The 21002-nt window shown below is 36.0% G+C and overlaps 1 protein-coding gene across 16 annotated transcripts in view; it reads left to right on the top strand.

Annotated features, from left to right (window-relative positions):
• PRKD1 (protein kinase D1) overlaps positions 1–21002 on the top strand; it is a 435004-nt gene that overhangs the window by 367773 nt on the left and 46229 nt on the right. The gene's annotated exons all lie outside the window — the stretch shown is intronic.

Raw genomic sequence — 21002 nt, 5'->3', positions numbered from 1 at the left:
TATCACTTTAAAAGCATAGAATATAGGTATAATAAACCACAGAGTAAAAACTGCCTACTTAGTTCTTTCCTAGGGGCAGGCAGCAGGTGTGCACACATAGATCTTTAATTTGAGGGTTTTAATAGTGTTATGTCATGAACACTAATTCAAGAGCAGCATTTCAACATGTGTCCACCATGGACGTGCTGAGATCATTTTATACCACATTATCAATGACCCTGCCTTAATAAACATACCTCCTTTATGCTGAGATAATTATATACCATTGTGTACATCACTGTCAGCAGTATGAGGTAGATGAGTAAGAGAGGTCTGAAAATCTGCATATTATTAATCCCCTAAGTATCTCTCAGTGTGTATCCTTTTCCTTTTATCTTAAGTGAGTAACTTACTTTTGCCTTTCGTTTCTCCCTCTCCTCCACTTTCTCAGACTCTCCTCTTACCTCTCTCCACCACCCTTGTCTCCCCCTCCCCCCAAAAAAGTCCAGGATCTGGTTGTGAAAGGAATAATTTATTTGTGCATAGCCTAACTATTAACAAACATTAAGACACTATCTCCAAGCAAAAGGGAAAAAAAAAAGGATTTGGACCATTAGACAGTTATTTCATGAATTTGATCAATGTAGAGATGCAGTCTGGAAAATTTAGGCTCCAAATGCCCATTTTCTCCATAATTTGCTTTAATACCCTCCATTTCTCTTCGCTTAAGTAAATATACCCATGGTCCACTAACCCATGTTATCTATTAGTGTGCTCAGACTATTGTTTGTAAACCTAAGTTGAATGATTATATTTGCTGCTGGTACAGTGTTTAAAAGATATTCCTTTCATGCAATGTTGATTGCTATCATGATGTTCCAGATGCCCCCATTTATTGCTTCAACTATTAACATCTGTCTGCTTTCATGGTGCCAAAAAGCAATTTCATAGTTGACTTGGGTGAGGTCCACATACGCAGTAACTGCACCAAAGTGACTGAAATGAAGGGTTCTGTCTTTGGGAAGTTATTTTGGTCAGCTTGATTTTACTGTGCTGCAGTAGCCCAAGATTGTGTACAAGACGGAGATGGGAAAGTCTGGTCAATTCCAAGATTGACAGTGCATATATATCCATAGTAAGGTAGCATAAACAGCCCACCCATCTCCTCTTTTGGTACATCAGACTTGGTCAATATTTTAGCAGCAGTAGCAACAACAATAATAACTTTTCATCATTTTTATTATTAATTAATATTTTGAGACCAGGTCTCCCTGTCTTACTCAAACTCGAAGTGCATTAATCATTCATGGGCTTATCCCACTGCTAACTGACACAGGAGCTTTGACCTGCTTTGTTTCTGATCTGGCTTGATTCACCCTTCTTTGGTCTCCTAGTGGCCCTCTCTGCTCCAAAGGTTCATTATATTGGTGCCAGTTGCTTAATACAGACACCCAATACTCTTAAGCCCTACTTTAGCTTAGAACTGCTGAGCTCAAATGTTCTATCAGCTTCAGCCTCTGCTGGAGCAAGGATGACAACAGTGCACCACCATGTCTGGCCAGTATAATATCTGAAGAAATACGCAAATGCATTAAAACATAAGTATAGGGCTGTTTCCTTAGCTGTAGATTTTGGTTTTACTAAAATTCCAGGCTTGTCTCTTGAACGCAGTGATTTGTAGTTTCTCCAGTAGCACTGGGTTTTACAATGCTATTGGTCTGTATACAATTTATAAATATTAACCCAAGCCTGACATTCTGTTGTGTTTTCAAGAGATTTGTCCATTACTTTATACCCAATAGTGTTCTTTAGTGATGGCCCTCTTCACCTGGTTGCCTTTTACTGAGCTTTCTTATAAAAAAAACCATAGTTTTTCTAACTTTAAAAACAAAGAAAATTCTTGACTCATTGAAACTTAGTGAACTTGTTAAAATTCTATTTTTCAAGCTGACTAATCATTCAGTATTTTTGACTACTAAGAAAATAATGTATTACATTCATGCATACATTGTATAATAATAATTTAATTTTACTTCTTTCACTAATAATGAAACTAATTTTTAATCTTTAAAAAACACCAGTTGCAGTAAAGTAACAAAAAAAACCTTCCTAAAACTAAATGGCATACCTGTAACAAAGTTAAATGATGATTCATTAAAAAAAAATCAATTTTCTTTCTCTATCTTTCAGGATGCAACAGGTCATTTCATTCTTTTCAGCCAGCTGGATCTGTTTCATGATAGCCTTAGCTGTTTGTCATTAACAAGTTGTTAAATATACTACCTTAACCTTCTTCCACTTTTGGCCTGTCCCAGAATAAACCTTCCTTATTCTCAGCTTTAGCTTCTTTCTTTTTTGTCTCCTTATGCTAATGGTTCTAAATAACCTGTTAAAGGGAAGTACCCATTATCATCTGTCTTTGACTCTTCCTAATTCACCTCTTTTGGGATGTTTCCTTAGGGACAGAGCCTCATTTTCCCTAAGCACAAGAATTTCATTCTTTCTGAACATTCCCAGCTGAACAGTTTTCTTTTCTGATATCAGATCTCAACATAGTTCTGCCACTTTAAAAGTGTGCTGATTGGAGTACAGCTGCTGAAGGATGCATGTTAACTCCTATCAAGACAACTGATAGAAAATTGTAGTTTTCTAAATTGTTTTCTTCCTTATGAATTTCAACATTAAGTATATAACTATTCTTCCGAAATCAGTTGTTATAAAGAGGACATTCCTTATTATGAATGATTTTCTAAAGTGGGTTTTTTTTCTTCCCCAAAATATTGAGGTGACTTCATTAGTACTTGAAAACTTTCTTGATGTAGCAAATCTTTCCATTAATACAGGTTGGCAACTCTTCCGCTCCTTATTGTCATGGAGAGTTTCCTGAGAAGTGAAGTGATTTTCCCAGTCATAACACTGGCATTCGTCTCAGGCAAAACTTTTCACTAAGGTCTTTTTGACTTGGGGGCCATCTTTCTTTCTACTATACAGTACTACTTTTCTAAAGTCTTAGGTGTATTTTTAATACATTGTAGATGCATTTTAAATCTTCCAGTTGTTCTCATGGTATGGTATTGATATATTATGAAGGCAATTGGATTTCTTGTATTTTCCTTAAAATAGAATTTGTAAATCCATCTAAGCCACTGTTACAAAGATCCACCTCTCCCTCCCATCCCCTTGGAATCATGATTTAGAGGTGAAGAGCCCATAAAGGTTATCTCTTCACTTCATTTTATGACTGAAGAGACTGAAGTCCAGAAAAGTAAAGTAATGATGCAACTTGACAAAGGTAATATAGAGTCATTGCTGGTTCTGAATAGTTTCTTCCATTAAATTTTATCAAATGTATGCCCATGAAGTAATTTGTATCACAATGCCTCTGCTGCTGCTTGTGGCACTTTTCCCTTTCTTGCCATAGCAGACTATTTTTACAGTATGGATCTTGTCTTCATCACCTGTGAGATATATTGGCATTGTGCTCTGATACTTGAACAATCATATGAGATATTCCTGTTAGAATACAGACCAGCATGTCTTCTATAAAACCTTAATTCACTAGAGAATTTGTTGGAGGGTTTTAATAAAGTTGCAGGGAAAGTAAAACTATCATTTGGCATGCACTGTTTTCATCTGCAAAACAGTGAAAAGTGGTTGTTATCATATCCATCTGAAGTAATAGAGACTAATTCTAACAAACTTTGGAATAAATTGAATATGATGTATATTTTTATCTTGAGTCTGATCTCTAGCTTCATGAATAAAAAAGGTGCCATTTATCATATGGTAATAGTGACAAACATCGTATTCATCATTCTTGTAAAGGAACGAGTTGTTTCCTGACACTGTTTCAAGGTATTGCTTAGTAATTATACCATACAAATATATCAAGATAATGTTGCTTTTTATGGTGTAGAACATAATCACTTGCAAATTATCATCCATTTTATATTAACTTTTATGTTGCCTGGAATGTGGTAAAGAATGTTGATCCATTCCATGCTCATTCAGAGTGGTTTTTATCCTGACCTTGAAAAGAATCCAACTTATTATTGACTTTGTAGTTGGTAAATATGTCTTTTGAATTTGACATCTGGGACAGCTAACAATAGTTTGTATTTTTAAAAAAATGAAAATTTGGGTTTGAGTTTGAGATATTTTTCCTATACTTCTACATGGAAACTAAAGAAGTCATAAACAGGCTGAGATTAAATTATTCAGTAAAAGCTAATGGCCTTCTTTGTCATGTGCAATCCAGTGAATTGAATGGGGGTAATTATTAATTTGACAGAAAATTTTGCCTCTATCTTTTCCACCAATTACATCTAGGATGAGGGAAACCTGAGATAGCAATTGTGGTTTTTTGAGATTTAGTAGTAAAATTTCATTTTGTAATTTTTTTCAATGAATAACATTTTATTTTTTCAATTACATGTAAAGGTGGTTTTCAACATTCATTTTATAAGATTTTGAGTTCCAAATTTTTCTCCCTCCTTTTCTTCCCTCCTGCATTCCTAAGACAGCAAGCAATCTGATATAGATTATGTATGTACAATCATGGTAAATATATTTCCACATTAGTCATGCTGTGAAAGAAGAATCAGAACAAAAGGAAAAAAAAACATGAGAAAGAAAAAAAATAAAAAGAAGTGAAAATAGTATGCTTCAATCTGCATTCAGACTCCACAGTTCCTTCTCTGGATGTGAACAGAATTTTTGATCTAGAGTCTTTTGGGTTTGTCTTTGATCATTGTTTTGCTGAGAAAAGAGCTGTCTATCATAGTTGATCATCATACAGTATTGCTGTGTACAACATTCTGGTTTCGCTCACTTCACTCAGCATCACTTCGCAAAAGTTTTTTCAGCTTTTTCTGAAATGTGCCTGCTTATTGTTTCTTATAGCACGATAATATTCCATCACATACATATATCACAACCTTTTCAGCCATTCTCTGATTGCAGGGCATCCCCTGAATTTTCAATTCTTTGCCACCACAGAAAGAGCTGTTACAAATATTTTTGTACATGTGGGTCCTTTTCCCTTTTTAATGATATCTTTGGGATACAACCGTAGTAGTGGTATTGCTGGATCAAAGAGTATGCACAGTTTTTTATAGCCCTTTGGGCATAGTTCGAAATTGTTCTTCAGAATGGTTGGGCCATGCATTAGTGTTCCAATTTTCCCACATCTTCAACATTTATAATTTTTCTTTTTTGTCATATTAGCTAATCTGATAGTTATGAGCTGGTACTTCAGAGTTGTTTTGATTTGCATTTCTCTAATCAATAGTGATTTAGAGCATTTTTTCATATAAAATAGATAGCTTTAATTACTTCATCTGAAAATTGCCTATTTATATCCTTTGACCATTTATCAATTGGGTAATGACTTATATTCTTATAAATTTGACTCAGTTAGAAATAGCGCTGTTACAAAAACACTGGCTGTAAAATTGTTTCCCAGCTTTCTGTTTCCCTTCTAATCTTGGTTACATTGTTTTGTTTGCACAAAGCCTTTTTAATTTAATGTAATCAAAATTATCCATTTTGTATTTCATAATGTTCTCTATCTCTTGTTTGGTCATAAATTCTTCCCTTCTGCATAAATATGACAAGTAAAGTAGTCCTTGCTCTCCTGATTTGTTTGTAGTATCACCCTTTATGTCTAAATCATGTACTCATTTTGACCTTATAATGGTACACAGTGTGAGATGTTGGTCTATGCCTAGTGTCTGCCATACTATTTTCTAGTTTTCTCAGCAAGTTTTGTCAATAGTGAACTCTTATCCCTGAAGCTGGAGTCTTTGGGTTTATCAGACAGTAGAATACTATAAACATTTATTACTATGTCTTGTGTACCTAGCCTATTTCACTAATTCATTAGTCTATTTCTTAGTCATTGAGACCAATTCACATTCCCCTCTGAGGCTTCACATGTAGACATTTTGACATTGTGCTATGGCTAAGATCCTCCTCCCAGCTTGCCTAGATACCATTTGCAATGGGCTGCACTCCCCTTTTACTCAAAAGAGACAGACCTTTCCTGTAGTCCTTCTGCATTATCTTAGGCTGGAAATTTGTTCCACTCCCTCTTTTTGTAGGTTCTTTCACTCCAGAACTGGTTTAGAGGCTTGACTTAACATTGCTTCTGAGGCAAACTGGGAAAAGCTCAGGCACCTTCCTGGTTTTTCTCCACCATATTGACTCTACTCTAATTATTCAATATTAAAGTCATCTGCTTTGCCAGAACAGGATTCCACCTTTCCCTGGCAAGAAGAACATTCTTTTACTTGGCAATATCCTGTTCCTACTGACGTTACCCTCAGCATTACAGCAGAATTTTAGTATACCTGGAAAACGATTGATTTTCAATCATGCATTTCAACAAGCTTTTGTTAAGCAGCTATTGTGTGCTAAGTGGTATGATACAGAGGATAAAGCCAGAAAGATGTGCTTGCCTTACAGGTCAACTATTTATCCAACTCTTCAAGTTCCCTGTCTTATACTTGGCAGCTATATGACCCTGGGCAAGCCACCTAACCTTGCTGTGTTTTAGGGCTATCAAGTCAAGTCAACTCTCATTTATTAAATACTTACTATGGTGCCAGGAACTGTTCTAAGCACTGGGGATGCAAATATAAACAAAAAGAAAGGTGTCTCCAGCTTTCAAGTAGTCTACATTCTAAAGAGCGAAGACAACACAAAAGGAAGCTGAGAAGTTGGTGAGCAGGGAGCAATCATGACATGGGATCATGGTGGTGAAACCCAGAGAATGAAGGATAGTGGATGTCAGCCATTTTTCAAAATGGAAATAGTGAGAGCAACTTTTCAAGAAGAGAAGGAGATTATAGGGGCAGAGGGAGCAGGCAGCTTAGTCAGAACAGTGAAGTCTGGACTCTGTAAGTTGCAGAGTAGAGCAATGCATTAAAAAAGAAAGTTTCTTGACCCAAGAATTTCCATAAGCATTTATTAAATGCCTCCTATGTGTTATGCATTGTGCTAAGCATCGGTTACAGTGCAATAGCTATCAAAGGCCACTCACTGTTCCTTTCTTTATATGGAAGGTTGTGTTCTAATCGCTTGGTTGGTTGTTGTCTTTCATTCTTGAAGAGGACCAAAATGATATTACTATGATAAAGCAGAGTTTCATTGTGTCCAGCTGTGGCTGATCAGGCCAATATAAGCTCAGGATGCTCTACCACAGATTGAGCACAGATAATTTGTGTGAACATTTGGGGTGGATACTCTAAATTTGTGCATCCTACATTTCCTTTGAGCTGTTTCAATCCTGCTTTGTTCATAGAGCACAGCATCTTTTCTGATGTGGGCATACCATGCTGAGTGGTCCTGTACCAGTGTCTCCCATGTCACACAGTCAATTCCGAGGTTTGTAAGAGAGACTTTGAGAGTGTCCTTTTATTGCCTTTTCTGACCACCATGTGATGGCCTGCCCCATGCAAGTTCTCTATAAAAGTCTTTTTGGCAAGCGAACATCTTGTATTTGAATAATGTGGCCAGCCCATCAGAGTTGTGCTCTCTGAAGCATAGTTTGAATGCTTGGCAGTTTAGTTCAAGTAAGGACTTCAGTGTCTGGTACCTTATCCTGCCAGGTGATCCTCAGAATCTTCCTAACATACTTCAAATGGAAGTGATTCAGTTTCCTGGCATGGCAATGGTAGACTGTACATGTTTCACAGGCAATGAGGTCAATACAACAATGAGGTCAGCACAGTGGCTCTATTGACCATGAGACAGTCCCTGCCCTCAAGGATCTTATATCCTTCTCCTTGTGGGGAGGGAGAATAGAGGAGAAAGGGAGGTCAATGAATAAATACTCCCCTTTTGTTTCTTCAGAGTGCAAAGACCATGACCCAAATTTAATTTATACATGGCTTAACAGCAAATGAAGATATGCATAGAAAAATCATTCAGAAAAAAATATAAATTACCTCCTCTCTTCCATTTTTAAAAAATTTTCCTCATTGTACATAATACTTGGAGACTTTTCTTAAGAAGTTTTATGATTTGAAGCTCAGTGAATTGGAATTTTCATATATTTTCAAATGGTCAAACTCTATAAAATAAATTGTCATTTTTAGTGCAACAGAGAGTTCCCATTTGTAATATTATTGTGGCTGTTCCCATATCATCTGGAAACAATTTAATATTGCTGTACTTTGGAAGGATGTTAATTAGTAGAATTGCTGAAAATTGTTGTATGAAAGGCCCCAGGGCACCAATTTCTGTTGTCATTCGAAGCTTTTTGTATATATATAAAAAGAGTACGGTAAATAATCAAATAAGACAGTATTTACTTCTATTCGTGACATCAAAATCTTTTTTAAAAGAACATTTTCTTTGTAATTATTAGAGATGTCATGGCAAACTAACGTTCATAGAGAGATTTTAACTAAATCAAGATAATAACCTTAGAACTAAGTTACATGCTTGAAACCCCAGCATTTAATCAGTGGTGAAAATTTAGAATTTTAATGTCATTTTTAAAAAGCAAATATGACACAGGATCAAGTTTCAAGATAGAAGTTGACTTGGATTGTCTATGTCTTTCCCAGTATCCTGTAAACAAAATGCTTTAAGGGACAGAAGTGAAATTCATATTAATGCATTATTGATTCACTTCTAATTTACTGGAATAATGACAACATTAGTCCCCTAAAATGGAATCAGACTAAAGGGAAAGGAGACAGAATTAAAAGTTACTTCTAGGGATGCCAGGTGCAGCATCTGAAAGGATTGTATAATTATAGAAATATTGGGTCTAGTGAAAAGAAAAAAACCTTGGATATAAAATTCAGAAACCTATAAAATTATTCTCTAAAACCTCATTCTTGCAGTCAATCCTGCTTCTTTAATATCTTCAGTAGCTTCCCTTTCATGGACTTCTCCAGTTACACTTTTAAACAACCCTAGGTCTTCCTATTTAAACAAACAAATTAACCAAATACTCTCTGTTTTGTACCTTTCAAAATCATCATCCAACTTCTCATTTCCTTTTGCCAAACTGCTCATACTAGATCTGTATCTCTTGAAAAAGATTCTTTATATTCATTGAGGGAGCTAATATAGATCATTGGAAGGAGAATTGGATTTAGGACCATCGGAGAGGGAACTGAGTTTGAATCCCATCTTTACTGATTGTGTGACATGGGAGACACTGGTACAGGATCACTCAGCATGGCATGCCCACATCAGAAAAGATGCTGTGCTCTATGAGCAAAACAGGATTGAAATAGCTCAAAGGAAATGTAGGATGCACATATTTAGAGTATCCACCCCAAATGTCACACAAATTATCTGTGCCCAATCTGTGGTAGAGCATTCCAGTCTTTATTGATTAATATTGGTGTTGTATTGAACAAGTCACTTATCTTCTCTGGTTTTCACTTTCTGTGCATAGCTAAGGTAGAGTGGAGGTAGGAGGTTATCACAATTTCTAAAATGAGGGAGTTGAGCTCCATGATACCACTAAGGTATCTTTCAGCTCAAAATTTATCATCCTATAATTTCCTTCTAAATTACCAATCCTTTGCGCCCTTGAACAAGTCAATTCACCTTTATGGACTCCAGTTTTCTTATCATTCAAATAAGGGAATTGCTGCAGCAAATATTTTCTAATATCTGTTCCAGCTCTAAATCCTGATAGTGCTTAACACATAATAGGTGCTTAAAAATGCTTCTTGAATGGTTGATTGAGTTTCAATCTAATGATTTCCCTCTATACATAAGCTCTTTGAAAACCTTAAAGCACCATATTACTGTTATTGTGAGTTATTGTTGTTATTAATATCCCTAAATATTTACCACTCTTGAAAAAGAAAATTACTTGACCCTGCTTTCTCCTTGGGCTATCATTATCCATTCAGTGAATGAGCAATTATTAAGCACTTACTACTTAAGAGGCACTCTGCTAGGTGCTGGAGATACAAAGACAGGCAAAAAACAGGTCTCCCTAAGGAACTTGCATTCTAATGAAGAGAAAACATGCAGATATCTATGTACATGTAAGATACAGACAGTATAAATTGATGGTAATCTTAAAAGAAAGGGACTAAGGATGGAAGGGTCTCCAGCAAAAGATAGAATTTGAGTCAGATGCTGAAGGAATTGAGGGAAGTTAGGAGACATAGCCATGAACCAAAACATTCTAGACATGAGGGAATCTGTCATTTTTCAGTCATGTACAACACTTTGTGAGTCCATTTGGGGTTTTCTTGGATAAGATACTACAGCGCCTTGCCATTTCTTTGTCCATCAAATTTTATAGATGAGGAAACTGAAGCAACCAGGGTTAAATTATTTGCCCAAGGTGACACAGCTAGGCCAGATTTGACCTCAGGAAGATGAGTGCACTCTCTGCACTGCAACACCCATTTGTCCCATGAAGGAAGCTAGTGCAAAAGTAAAACGGGAGAGTCAGAAGATGGAGCATTGTGTGTGAAAAAGAACAAATAGGACAGTACAATTGGATCATATAAAGTAGGTGAGGGGAGGTAAAGTGTAATGAGACCAGAAAAGTTGGAAGAGGTCAGTTGTGAAGAGCTTTTTAAATACCAAACAAATATTTCATCTTAGAAGAAATAGAGAACAACTGTAATATATTGAGTAAAGAGAGTGATATGATAAGAAAAATCACTTTGTCAATTGAATAAAGCATGAATTAGAGTAGAGAGAGACCTGAGACAGGGAGACCAATTACAATATTACTTTAGTAGTCCAGGTAAGAGGTGATGAAGACATATATAAGAATGGTGGCTATATGTTTTGGTAGTTAAGAACATTGTTGAGAAGTGACATTGATGAGAGAGTTATATAGGAACAAAATTTGACTTTTGGAATGATCTCATGTTCTGTGAGAAGGACTAGAAGTCTGATTAGTTTGATGGCAACATGGAATATTTGTTAGGGAGTAATATGAAATTTTATTGCAAGGACAAGGTAGTGAGTCAGATTATGCAGGGCTTTAAAGGAAAGATTGAGGAGTTTGTGTTTTATTTTAGAGAGAAAAAAGAAATAGTGAAAGCTTTTAGGCAAAGAAGTGACAGTCAGAATTGTGCCAGAGGGAGCCTGAATTGAAAATAGTGTAGATTAGAGGAGGGAAGAAATTTGAAGAAGAGAGACCAATTAAAAGGCTGGGATTCCAGGATGACACCAAGGTTTGTGAATGTGGGTGATTAGGAAGATAGTGGTACCTCCATCAGTAGTAGCATTTAGAAGAAAGGAGGGTTGGAAATAAAAGATAATGAGTTACATTTTGGAAATGTTGAGTTTGAGATGCCTATTGGACATCCAATGTCCTAGTTGGAACTCTTTAGAGAGATTAAGGCTGGTTATATATACCAAGGAATCACCTGCATAGAGATGATAGTTGGGCCAAGATAGTGGGGTAGAAGTAGGGACCTGCCACAGCTCTCCCCCCAAACCCCTCAAAAACCTGTAAAAAATGATGTTAAAAATTGTGGAGCAGCAGAAGTCACAAAATGACAAACTGAAGCAAATTTCCAGCCCAAGACAATCTGGAAGTTTGATGGGAATGATTTATTTTTCCAGGTTGGGAGCAGAGCGTCAGTTCAGGCTGGGCTACCCCGGGGTGAACTGAACCCTCTACTTAACAAAGCTCAAAAGTTAAGTAATTGACTGGGAAAATGAGCAAAAGAAGGGAAAAGAGTCAGACTATAGATTCTTACTTTCTCATTGAAGAGGCATTTTCTTAAGTCATTACTGATGAGGAAGATCAAAACAAACAGCTAGAATAAGACAACAAAGCCAAAGCTCCTGCGTCCAGATCCTCTAAGAAAAATATTAATAGGTCTCAGGCCATGGAGAACTCAAAAATGATTTTTAAAATCAAGTAAGAGAAATAGAGAAAAAATTGGGAAGAGAAATGAGACTAATGCAAGAAAATCATGAAAAATGAGTCAACAGCTTACTGAAGGAAACGTCCCCCAAAAAATGCTGAAGAAAATAACACCTTTAAAATTACACTAACCCAAATGGCAAAAGAGGTCCAAAAAGCCAATGAAGAGAAGAATGCCTTAAAAAGTACAATGGACCAAATGGAAAAAGTGGTCCCAAAGCTCATGGAAGAAAATAATTCTTTTAAAATTAGAATAGAGCAAATGGAAGCTAATGATTTTATGAGAAATCAAGAAATTATAAAATACAACCAAAAGAATGAAAAAAATAGAAGACAATGTGAAATATCTCATTGGAAGAACAATTGACCTGGAAAATGGATCCACGAGAGATAATTTTAAAATTATTGAACTACCTGAAAACCATGATCAAAAAAAGAGACTAGACATTATCTTTCAAGAAATTATCAAGGAAAACTGCCCTGGTATTCTAGAACCAGAGGGTAAAATAGAAATGGAAAGAAACCACCAATCTACCTCCTAAAAGAGATCTCAAAAGAAAAACTCTTAGGAACATTGTAGCTAAATTTCAGAGTTCCTAGGTCAAGCAGAAAATATTACAAGCATCCAGAAAGAAACAATTCAAGTACTGTGAAAATACCATCAGGATAACACAAGATTTAGCAGCCTCTTTCTTTATTTTAATTAATTTATTTGTTTTCAGTTTTCAACAATCACTTCCATAAGTCTTAAATTTTCTCCCCCTTCCTCTCCTCTCCCTCCCTGAGATGGCTTGCAAACTTGTATGGGTGCTACACATACATTCTTATTCATAACATTTTCACATTAGTCATGTTGCATAGAAGAATTAAAACGAATGGGAGAAACTATGAGAAAAACCAAAGCAAAACAAAACATAACACAAGAGAAAATAGTCTGCTTTATTCTGAGTTCCAATTCCACAGTTCTCTCTCTGGATGTGGAGGGCATTTTGTCTCGAGTCCTTTGGGAATGTTTTAGGTCCTTGCATTGCTGTGAAGGGCTAAGTCTATCAGAAACAGTCCTCACACACTGTGGCTGTTACTGTGTATCAAGTTCTCCTCATTCTGGTCAATTCACTCAGCACCAATTCATATAAGTCTTTCCAGGCTTTTAAGTCCTCCTGTTCATCATTTCTTATAGTAAAGTAGTGTTCCATTATATTCATAGATTTATCAGATGATATGTCAGAGGTCAAAGGAGATAGGATTAAAACCAAGAATCATCTACCTAGCAAAATGGAGTATAATACTTCAGTGAAAAAAGTAGAACTTCAATGAAATAGAGATGAAAGTTGAATCCATAAAAACTGATAAGATCACCAAGTGTGATCACATAGATGCAAAAGACGAGAGGAGCCAAAACAGCTTTAGGGGACACCTTAATAAAGATCCAGCAAAGAAGACTGAGAAGTGGTTAGATAGGTAGAATGCAATATTGACTCCTTTCCAAAAAATAAAACAAAACTCGATAAGAGTATTTAGGGGGAGAGAGAGAGGCAAACAGAGACAAAGTTTGCAGAGAGGTCAAGAAGGATGACAACTGAGAAAAAGCCATTAGATTAAATATTAAATTTAAAACTTAAAAAATTGCCAGGAAAGAACTAAGTGATGTAGAGATCGGAGGTCACAGTGTGGATGAAGAAGAGGATTAGGCTTCCCAAGGCAAAGGGAAAGAAAGAATGATAAAATATTGCCATCAGGACAAGGAAATTTAGAGTTTGTGAATATAGAAGTACAACAGAGTGGGTGATGAGAACATCAAGGAGATGAGAGCATCTCTCTGTGTGAAATAGAGGACAAAGTCATGAGAAGTGAGTAGATTGAACAACTGGGAACTTAGGATGGTTGAAGAAGCATCAGTAGACATACTGAAGATGTCTAGTATAAAGAAAGGCAGGTAGGTGGTGCGGTGGCTCAGGGTCTGGAATGAGGAAGACTAATCTTCCTAAATTCAAATCTGACCTCAGACACTAGTGCATGACCCTAGGCAAGTCAGTGTTTCTTCTCAGTTGCCTCATCTGTGAAATGAGCTGGAGAAAGATATGACAGATCATTCTAGTAACTTTGCCAAGAAAACCCCAAATGCATCACAGAGAGTCCGACACAACTGAAAAATGATTGAACAGCAATATGAGGACAAGAGTTGGAGCAAACCGAAACGATGGGAGCAAGGCAATATCCTCATTGAGGAAGGAAGGAGAGTTTCCTGGGAATTCACCCTCTACGTGTCCTCCCTTTCATAGCCAAACTTACATTCTTCTTCCACTTACTTCTCAGCCTTTTGCAATATGGGTTTCCTACCTTATCACTCTGCTGAATTTGACTTCTCAAAGGTTACCAATGATCTGTTGACAGCTAAATCTGTTGACCTTTTCTCGGTTCTTATTCTTACCTGACCTTTTTTACAGCTTTTAGCACTGTCAACAACTGTAATAGCCTTTTAATTGGTCTCCCTTCTTCAAATTTCTTCCCTCCTCTAATCCTTCCACACTATCTTCAAATCAGTCTCCCTCTGACACAATTCTGACTGTGTCACTTTGTTGCCCAAAACCTTTCACTGTTGCTTTCTTCCCTTTAAGATAAAATATAAGCTCCTCAGTCTTTCCTTTAAAGTCCTGCATAATCTGACTTTCTACCTTGACTTTGCAATAAAATTTCATAACACTTCTCTATAAATACTCTGTGTTATCATCAAACTAATTAGATTTCTAGTCCTTCTCAAAGTTTGGTATTATACTTCTCATCTCTTTGCTTTGGAATCAGCCATCTTCCATGTCTTGAATTTATTCCCTCCTCATCTCTGCCTCTCTTTATCCCGACTTACCTGTAAGGTCCAGCTCAGCTTCCACTCCTTTCCTAAAGTCTCCCTGGTTCCCCAAAGTTGTAGTGTTCTTTCCCTGACTAAGTTAGCTGGAATGTAATTACCTCTCCTGAAGAAGGAAATGGTGAATTTAGCTTTATCAGGAAAACCCCAAATGGTATCACAAAGAGTTGGACATGTCTGAAAAGTGACAACAACTGAATTTACTTCTCTATTTATGGCATCCCTCGGTAGAATATAAGGTCCTTAAGGGTAACTTTGTCTCTGCATCTCCACGGGCCAACATGGTGCCTTTTACATAATATCTATACTTAGTAAAATGTTTGTTTCATTGAATTGAATGAACTGAAAGAGCATAGTACTTTTAAGAGGCTGATATGTGTGTTGTTAAAGTATGAGTTCATAGAAAGCAAAGACTTGTTTTCTTTATACTTCCTTCAAACCTATTTTTTTGTCAATAACTACCATTCATCCCGTTTCCTTATCAAAACTTTGAGATGGTCTTCCACTCTTCTCTCTCCCTTGCCATATATATATATCTATATCTATACACACATATGTATGTATAACCATATATATACATACATGTATATATATTATACTATCAAAATAATATAATACTATATATATATATATATTATTACATATAATACAAATCACCACTACCATTCTTCTAGATTATTTTAGTAGCCTCCAAACTGGTCCTTCTGCCTCTTTCTTCCCCCTTCATTCCATTCTCAAACTTCTGCCAGAATAATCATTTTTATGTATAGATTTGCTCTAGTCACACCTCTCAGTCAACATATCATAGGCCCTCAAACTAGAAGGTACCTTAGAAATCATCCAGTGCAATCAATTAATCAATAAGCATTAAGTACTTGCTGTGTGTCAGGCATTCTGCTAAACACTGGAGATACAAAAAGGGGCAAAAGACAGTTTCTGCCCTCAAGAAAGACAACATGGAAACAAATATATACCAAGCAAGCTATATATAGTATTAGTAGGAAATAATTAACAGAGGGAAAGCATTGGAATTAAGAAGAGCTGGAGAAGGTATAGAAGATAGTCCCATTATTTTATCAGGGAGGAAATTGAGAAACTGGAGAGCTTATTTGACTTGTCCAATTATAAAGATCCGATGTGGTTCCTTAAGACTTCATATGTAAAGTTCAAAGTCTTTATCCTATTATACTAGGATCACTCTTCCTTTCCAGCCTTATTTTATAGACATTCATCTACATATTCTGCGCATAGGCCAAACTTTGTTTATGTTGTTTCTTGTGCCTGAGTTGTCCTTTCTCTCTCTCTTGAATGGTTTCATTCTCTCCCATCCTTGAAAGCCCATTTTAAAAGCCTTGGGGAAATGTATGCACAATTTTGGACTTGTACCTATGTTTTTTTTTTTTTCTGGTAGCATCCTGTCTCCATTTATATTTAATCTGTTTATCATATTTCTTAAATATTTCTTTCTGTGTATTTTATCACTTGGAAGAAGTTTTCATGAAAGGATGCCCTTAGGCAAGAAATCTGGTGTAGCTCCAGATTAATGGCTCAACAAAAAGGGATGGAATTTTTCTACATCCAGACCAAATAACAAAAGCTATAGAAAGTGTTTATTTATAAAAAAAAAAAAAAATGGAGAGGAACTCTACCAAAAATTAAATGCATAAAAACACATTCTGACAATTAGAGAACTATTTAACAAACTAATATGGGAAATTAGAAGGCATTTGTTATATATTGCCCCATTCTTTTGTTGAAAAGATACAATTTCCACATATTCCTAGTTAATTATTATTCAATTTATTAGATTTTTGTTATGTTCATATGTACCTACATATATACAATACATACAAATATATGTTTGTTTCTATATACAAATATATCCAAAGAACATGTATATTCTTTTTATGTTTTATTGCATTTTTAATATTCATTCATAAATATCAGAGGAGAAAAATTATGGAAAAGAATTATTAAGGGCTTAAAATGCAACAAATTAAAGTCTATGACAGGATTAGCATTCCATCTTCATGATGTCAACCAGGATAGCATGGTGAATAGAAAGTTAACCTTGGAGTCAGGGAAACCTGGATCCAAATCCTGTGTTAGACAGCTCTCTGACCCTGGGCAACTCATTTAATTTCTTGGGGTCTAGGAACATGCCAAATACTGTAATTCCAGAGAAGGTGCCAACCCGCAACCAGAGAAGGACTTTCCTTGACAGAGAATTCTGTACACTAGTGAAACATAGTGGCTCTGATCCCTATACTATTTGTTATCAAGCAACTAAGTAAAATAAAAAGATTTAGTCAGCAGCCCAGATGTTTGGTATCTGGTAGATGAAATATCTACGTATTTAAATGACCCTGCCCCTTTTTTTTTGCTGTGATTGGGTCATCCTGTAAACTCAATTCTCTTTGTGAATTTACATTTTCTTGACAGCAAGGGATCTTCCTCACTGTCAGTCCCCACTCCCCTGTCCCCGGCACACACACACACACACACACACACACACACACACACACACACACACACACACACACACACACACACACACACACACACACATTTACTCCTTCCCAAAATACTTCCAGAAAGATGTGCTGATTTGTTTAGTGAATCATAATTTGGCCATTCAGTCCAAATTGCACCTGAAGGAATGCCTGTTTAAAAGCATGAGCTCATGTTTAACTTTCTATTCTTTCATTTTTGACAGTTCATGAGAAAAAAAATCTATTAAGTGATTTATATGCCAAGAAACATGCTGAACTCTTAGAATCCTGTTGTTTGGAGGATCCTGAGCATATGTTTCAAGCAATTGAAATTTGAAGGCCTCCAGTCTTCTTGGGGCTAGTTCACAGATACCTGCTGGCACATCCCAGGGGTCTGACACATATGCAAATCATCCCCGCTCCTCCCCAAGCCCATAGCTTGCACTTTCTCATTTTTCGACTTCATTTTACCTAGAACAGGCATATGTCTTCTTTATTCTTCTTTTCCTATTGAATTTTCATATAATATTTCTGTTTATTTTCATTATTTTAAAGCCCAACTCAAATGTCACCTCCTTCACCTTTTTTCCCTGCATGACAATAAGTCTATTCTCAGACCTCACAGAAGACTTTAAAATACTGTGTTGTGTTTCTACGTTACAAATATTTACAGATTGCCAGTTTTCTATGAGAGATCTCTTGGAGCAAAGTAAAACATTTGAACAAAACTGGAAATACAGCGCATTTAAATTGCATACAACATTCCACTTTGGAGCCCTCTCTACCTCCATGTTTAATTGTCTTTTAATTGACAGATTTATCATCCTACCTTCTAACCTATACCCCAATCCAATGAAAAAAGAGAAAAGCAAAACAAATTCCTTGTGACAGATATGCTCTATAAGATAGCAAAACAAATGCTCTATAAATGTGTATGTACATATATGTGTATATGTGTATATATACACATTACAGACATACATACATACATACATATATATATGAATATATATATATAATGTCTCATTCTGCACCGTAGGTGGTACATTGTTTTTTATATAACTGCCACTCTGGGTGACCAATCCAGAATCTTAGACGGTCTTATACAGCTTTCAAATTTATTTATCTCGACACTGTTGTTTTTGGTATTATACAAATGTTTCTAGTTCTGCTTAGATCATTCCTTGTCAGCTTATAAGAGTTTTCAATTTTTTTTTCATTTTTATATTGATATTATAATGTATGGTGATGTCCTTGTTTGGCTTGGTTCATTCTGCATTAGTTCATGTAAGTCTTTCCAAGTCTCCTTGAAATCTTCTATTTCCATAGAAATAGATGTCTAAGGTAGAACTTCAGAATTACTTTAATTGGCATTTTTGTAATTAGTAAAGATTTGGGGTATTTTTCCATAGGGTTATAGGTAGTCTGGTATTATTCCCTGAATGGCTCTTATCTTTATAAATTTGAATTAACTAATAACTTATATGTCTTAGAAATGAGATCTTTTTTCAGAGAAATGTGCTGCAAAGATTTTCCCCAATTGTTTCCCTTTAGTCTTATCTTTAATGGATTAACTTGTTCAAAAACTTAATAATTTTATATAATCAAAATCCATTTTATCTTCTTTGATCATTTCTATCCCAGGTTTTTTCATGAAGCTTTCCTCTGTCTGATAGGTAATTTTGTCCATGTTTCCCTAATTTGTGTATTACATGGCCTCTTATGTCTAAGTCACATTTGGAGTTTCTTTTGGTATGAGATGTGAAGTCTTATTTACATCTAATTTTTTTAAATACTCCTGGTGAAATTTCTTATTAATTTTTGTCAAATAGTGAATGAATCCTTATCCTCAAAGCTGTAAATACATTTGCTTCTATATGTTTTGTGTTTAATCTGTTCCACTGATCTATTTTTTTAAGCTAGTAGCAAATTCTCTTGTGTTGTGGTATACTTTGATATCTGGCACTGCTAATTCCTCTTCATTCACATTTCTTTTGATTATTTCCCCTGAGATTTTGGACCCATTATTGCCTCTATATGATTTAAAAAAATCCTCTAATGCATTTGTCATGTTATTTATTATCTCTGTTTATGTCTTATGTTCCTACTAGATTTTAAGGTCCAGGGACCCTGTCTTACCTAAACTCATTATCTTTCCCAACACCTAATACGATGCTCAATGCACAGTAAGACCTAAATATATGTTGGTTGGATTTTACTGAATTATTGTTCTATATTTTCTTTTTTAAGAATAAATATTGATACCTTTTTTAATAACGCATCCATTTTAGAATATGCCCCTCCTTCTTTTCCCCCTCAATGAACCTTTCAAAAAGAAAAATTCAGCCAAACAAATCAAGATCACCTATGGCTGCGGGGAATGCAATATTCCGTATCCATAGTGCCCCATTCTCCAATTTAAGGAAGGAGATGTGTTTTCTTATCTCGTGTTCATGCCCTAGGCTGTCTTGATGGCATTCTGGTTCAATGACTGTTCAGCCATACTCCTGTCACTTAACTTAAAACTCTATTACTAAATAGAGTTTTTTGGGGGTTTTTTGGTTTTTGTTTTTCCTAACTTTGGAAATTCAAACTGTAGCTTGGAACATTGGAGATGATTAGAAATAAGAGTTAAAAACTACTATTGATAATTAGCTAAAGGTCAGCCCCAGTCATTATGTGGCAAGTGAAAATGATTACAATCATCTCTGGTGATGTTTTGGATTTTTTTTTTTAATTTCCCACTTGCCCTTGTAGCTTAAACAGAGCTTCCTGGTTCTGGGTGGGTAGGAAATAGCACATGAGAGATTATTTTCACACTGCCTTCCACCTGGTTTAAAAAAAAAATCAGGAAACAGCATGAGAGCGCCTGGGCAAGTGTTATTTCCTATATAAACATCTGCTGCTACCTGCTGTTTAAGGGAAAGATTGATAGTCTGCAGCACCCTTGGAATTTAAAACTGGGATAAGGCATTCCCAGAAGAAATGTTGGGAGAATGACTGAGAGGAGGCATATGTATGAATATGAATATGTATGTGCCTAGATCTTCATGAATATAGTTTAACGTGAGTCTGTGTCTAGAAATCCAAGGCTGATTTCTCTCACATGCTCAGACCCTGGCTCAAAGCCTCAGAAATTGATTCTTTGCAAAGCAAACATGCAAAGGATACTTATTTTTTCTTTCTGATGCCAGCCTTCTGTTCCCAAAATTATATGTTATTATTAGATGTTATTAGGAAGACACTAGTGAGCTTGCCCCCTTTAGTGATAGATAATTTAGCAGATAAACGTAAATAAAAGCAAGAAAAATATGCAACATATACAGAAGCTATATTGTATCTGGTATAGGTTGGCTGTTTTCCATGTTTACGTCCCTGGAATGTATACTGCCAAGGTAAGTGAACTTCTCCACAGTATTCAAAATTTCTCCATTTGCCGTAACCACTAGTTCCAGGTATGGAGAGTCTGGTGCCAGGCAATAACCCTTGTTTTCTTTTTTTTTTTTTTTTTTTTCCAGAGTCAAACAGGGGTTGAGCTTTATTACAGGGTTTCGGTTACAAGTGCAGGGGGTCTTCTTTCTTAGGACGAAGAGGGGGAGATTTCCTAAGAAGGCTAAGCTTAAGGGAATGGAAGTAGAAGTACAAGCGGGGAGAGAGGGGGAGGGGAGAGAGGAAAGAAAGGAAGCGGAGCCCTACTTTTCTCTTTGGCTCCACACGTGCTAAGAGCTTTTAGGCTTCCTCAATCCTACTTAATCTTCAGCCACACAGTTTGCATCTCAATACCATGCTGTTA

Source organism: Notamacropus eugenii, chromosome 7 (genome assembly GCF_028372415.1).
Source record: "Notamacropus eugenii isolate mMacEug1 chromosome 7, mMacEug1.pri_v2, whole genome shotgun sequence".
Classification (NCBI taxonomy): Eukaryota; Metazoa; Chordata; class Mammalia; order Diprotodontia; family Macropodidae; genus Notamacropus; species Notamacropus eugenii.
Note: the sequence above shows the minus strand (reverse complement) of the source record. Positions and strands in the feature narration are given on the sequence as shown.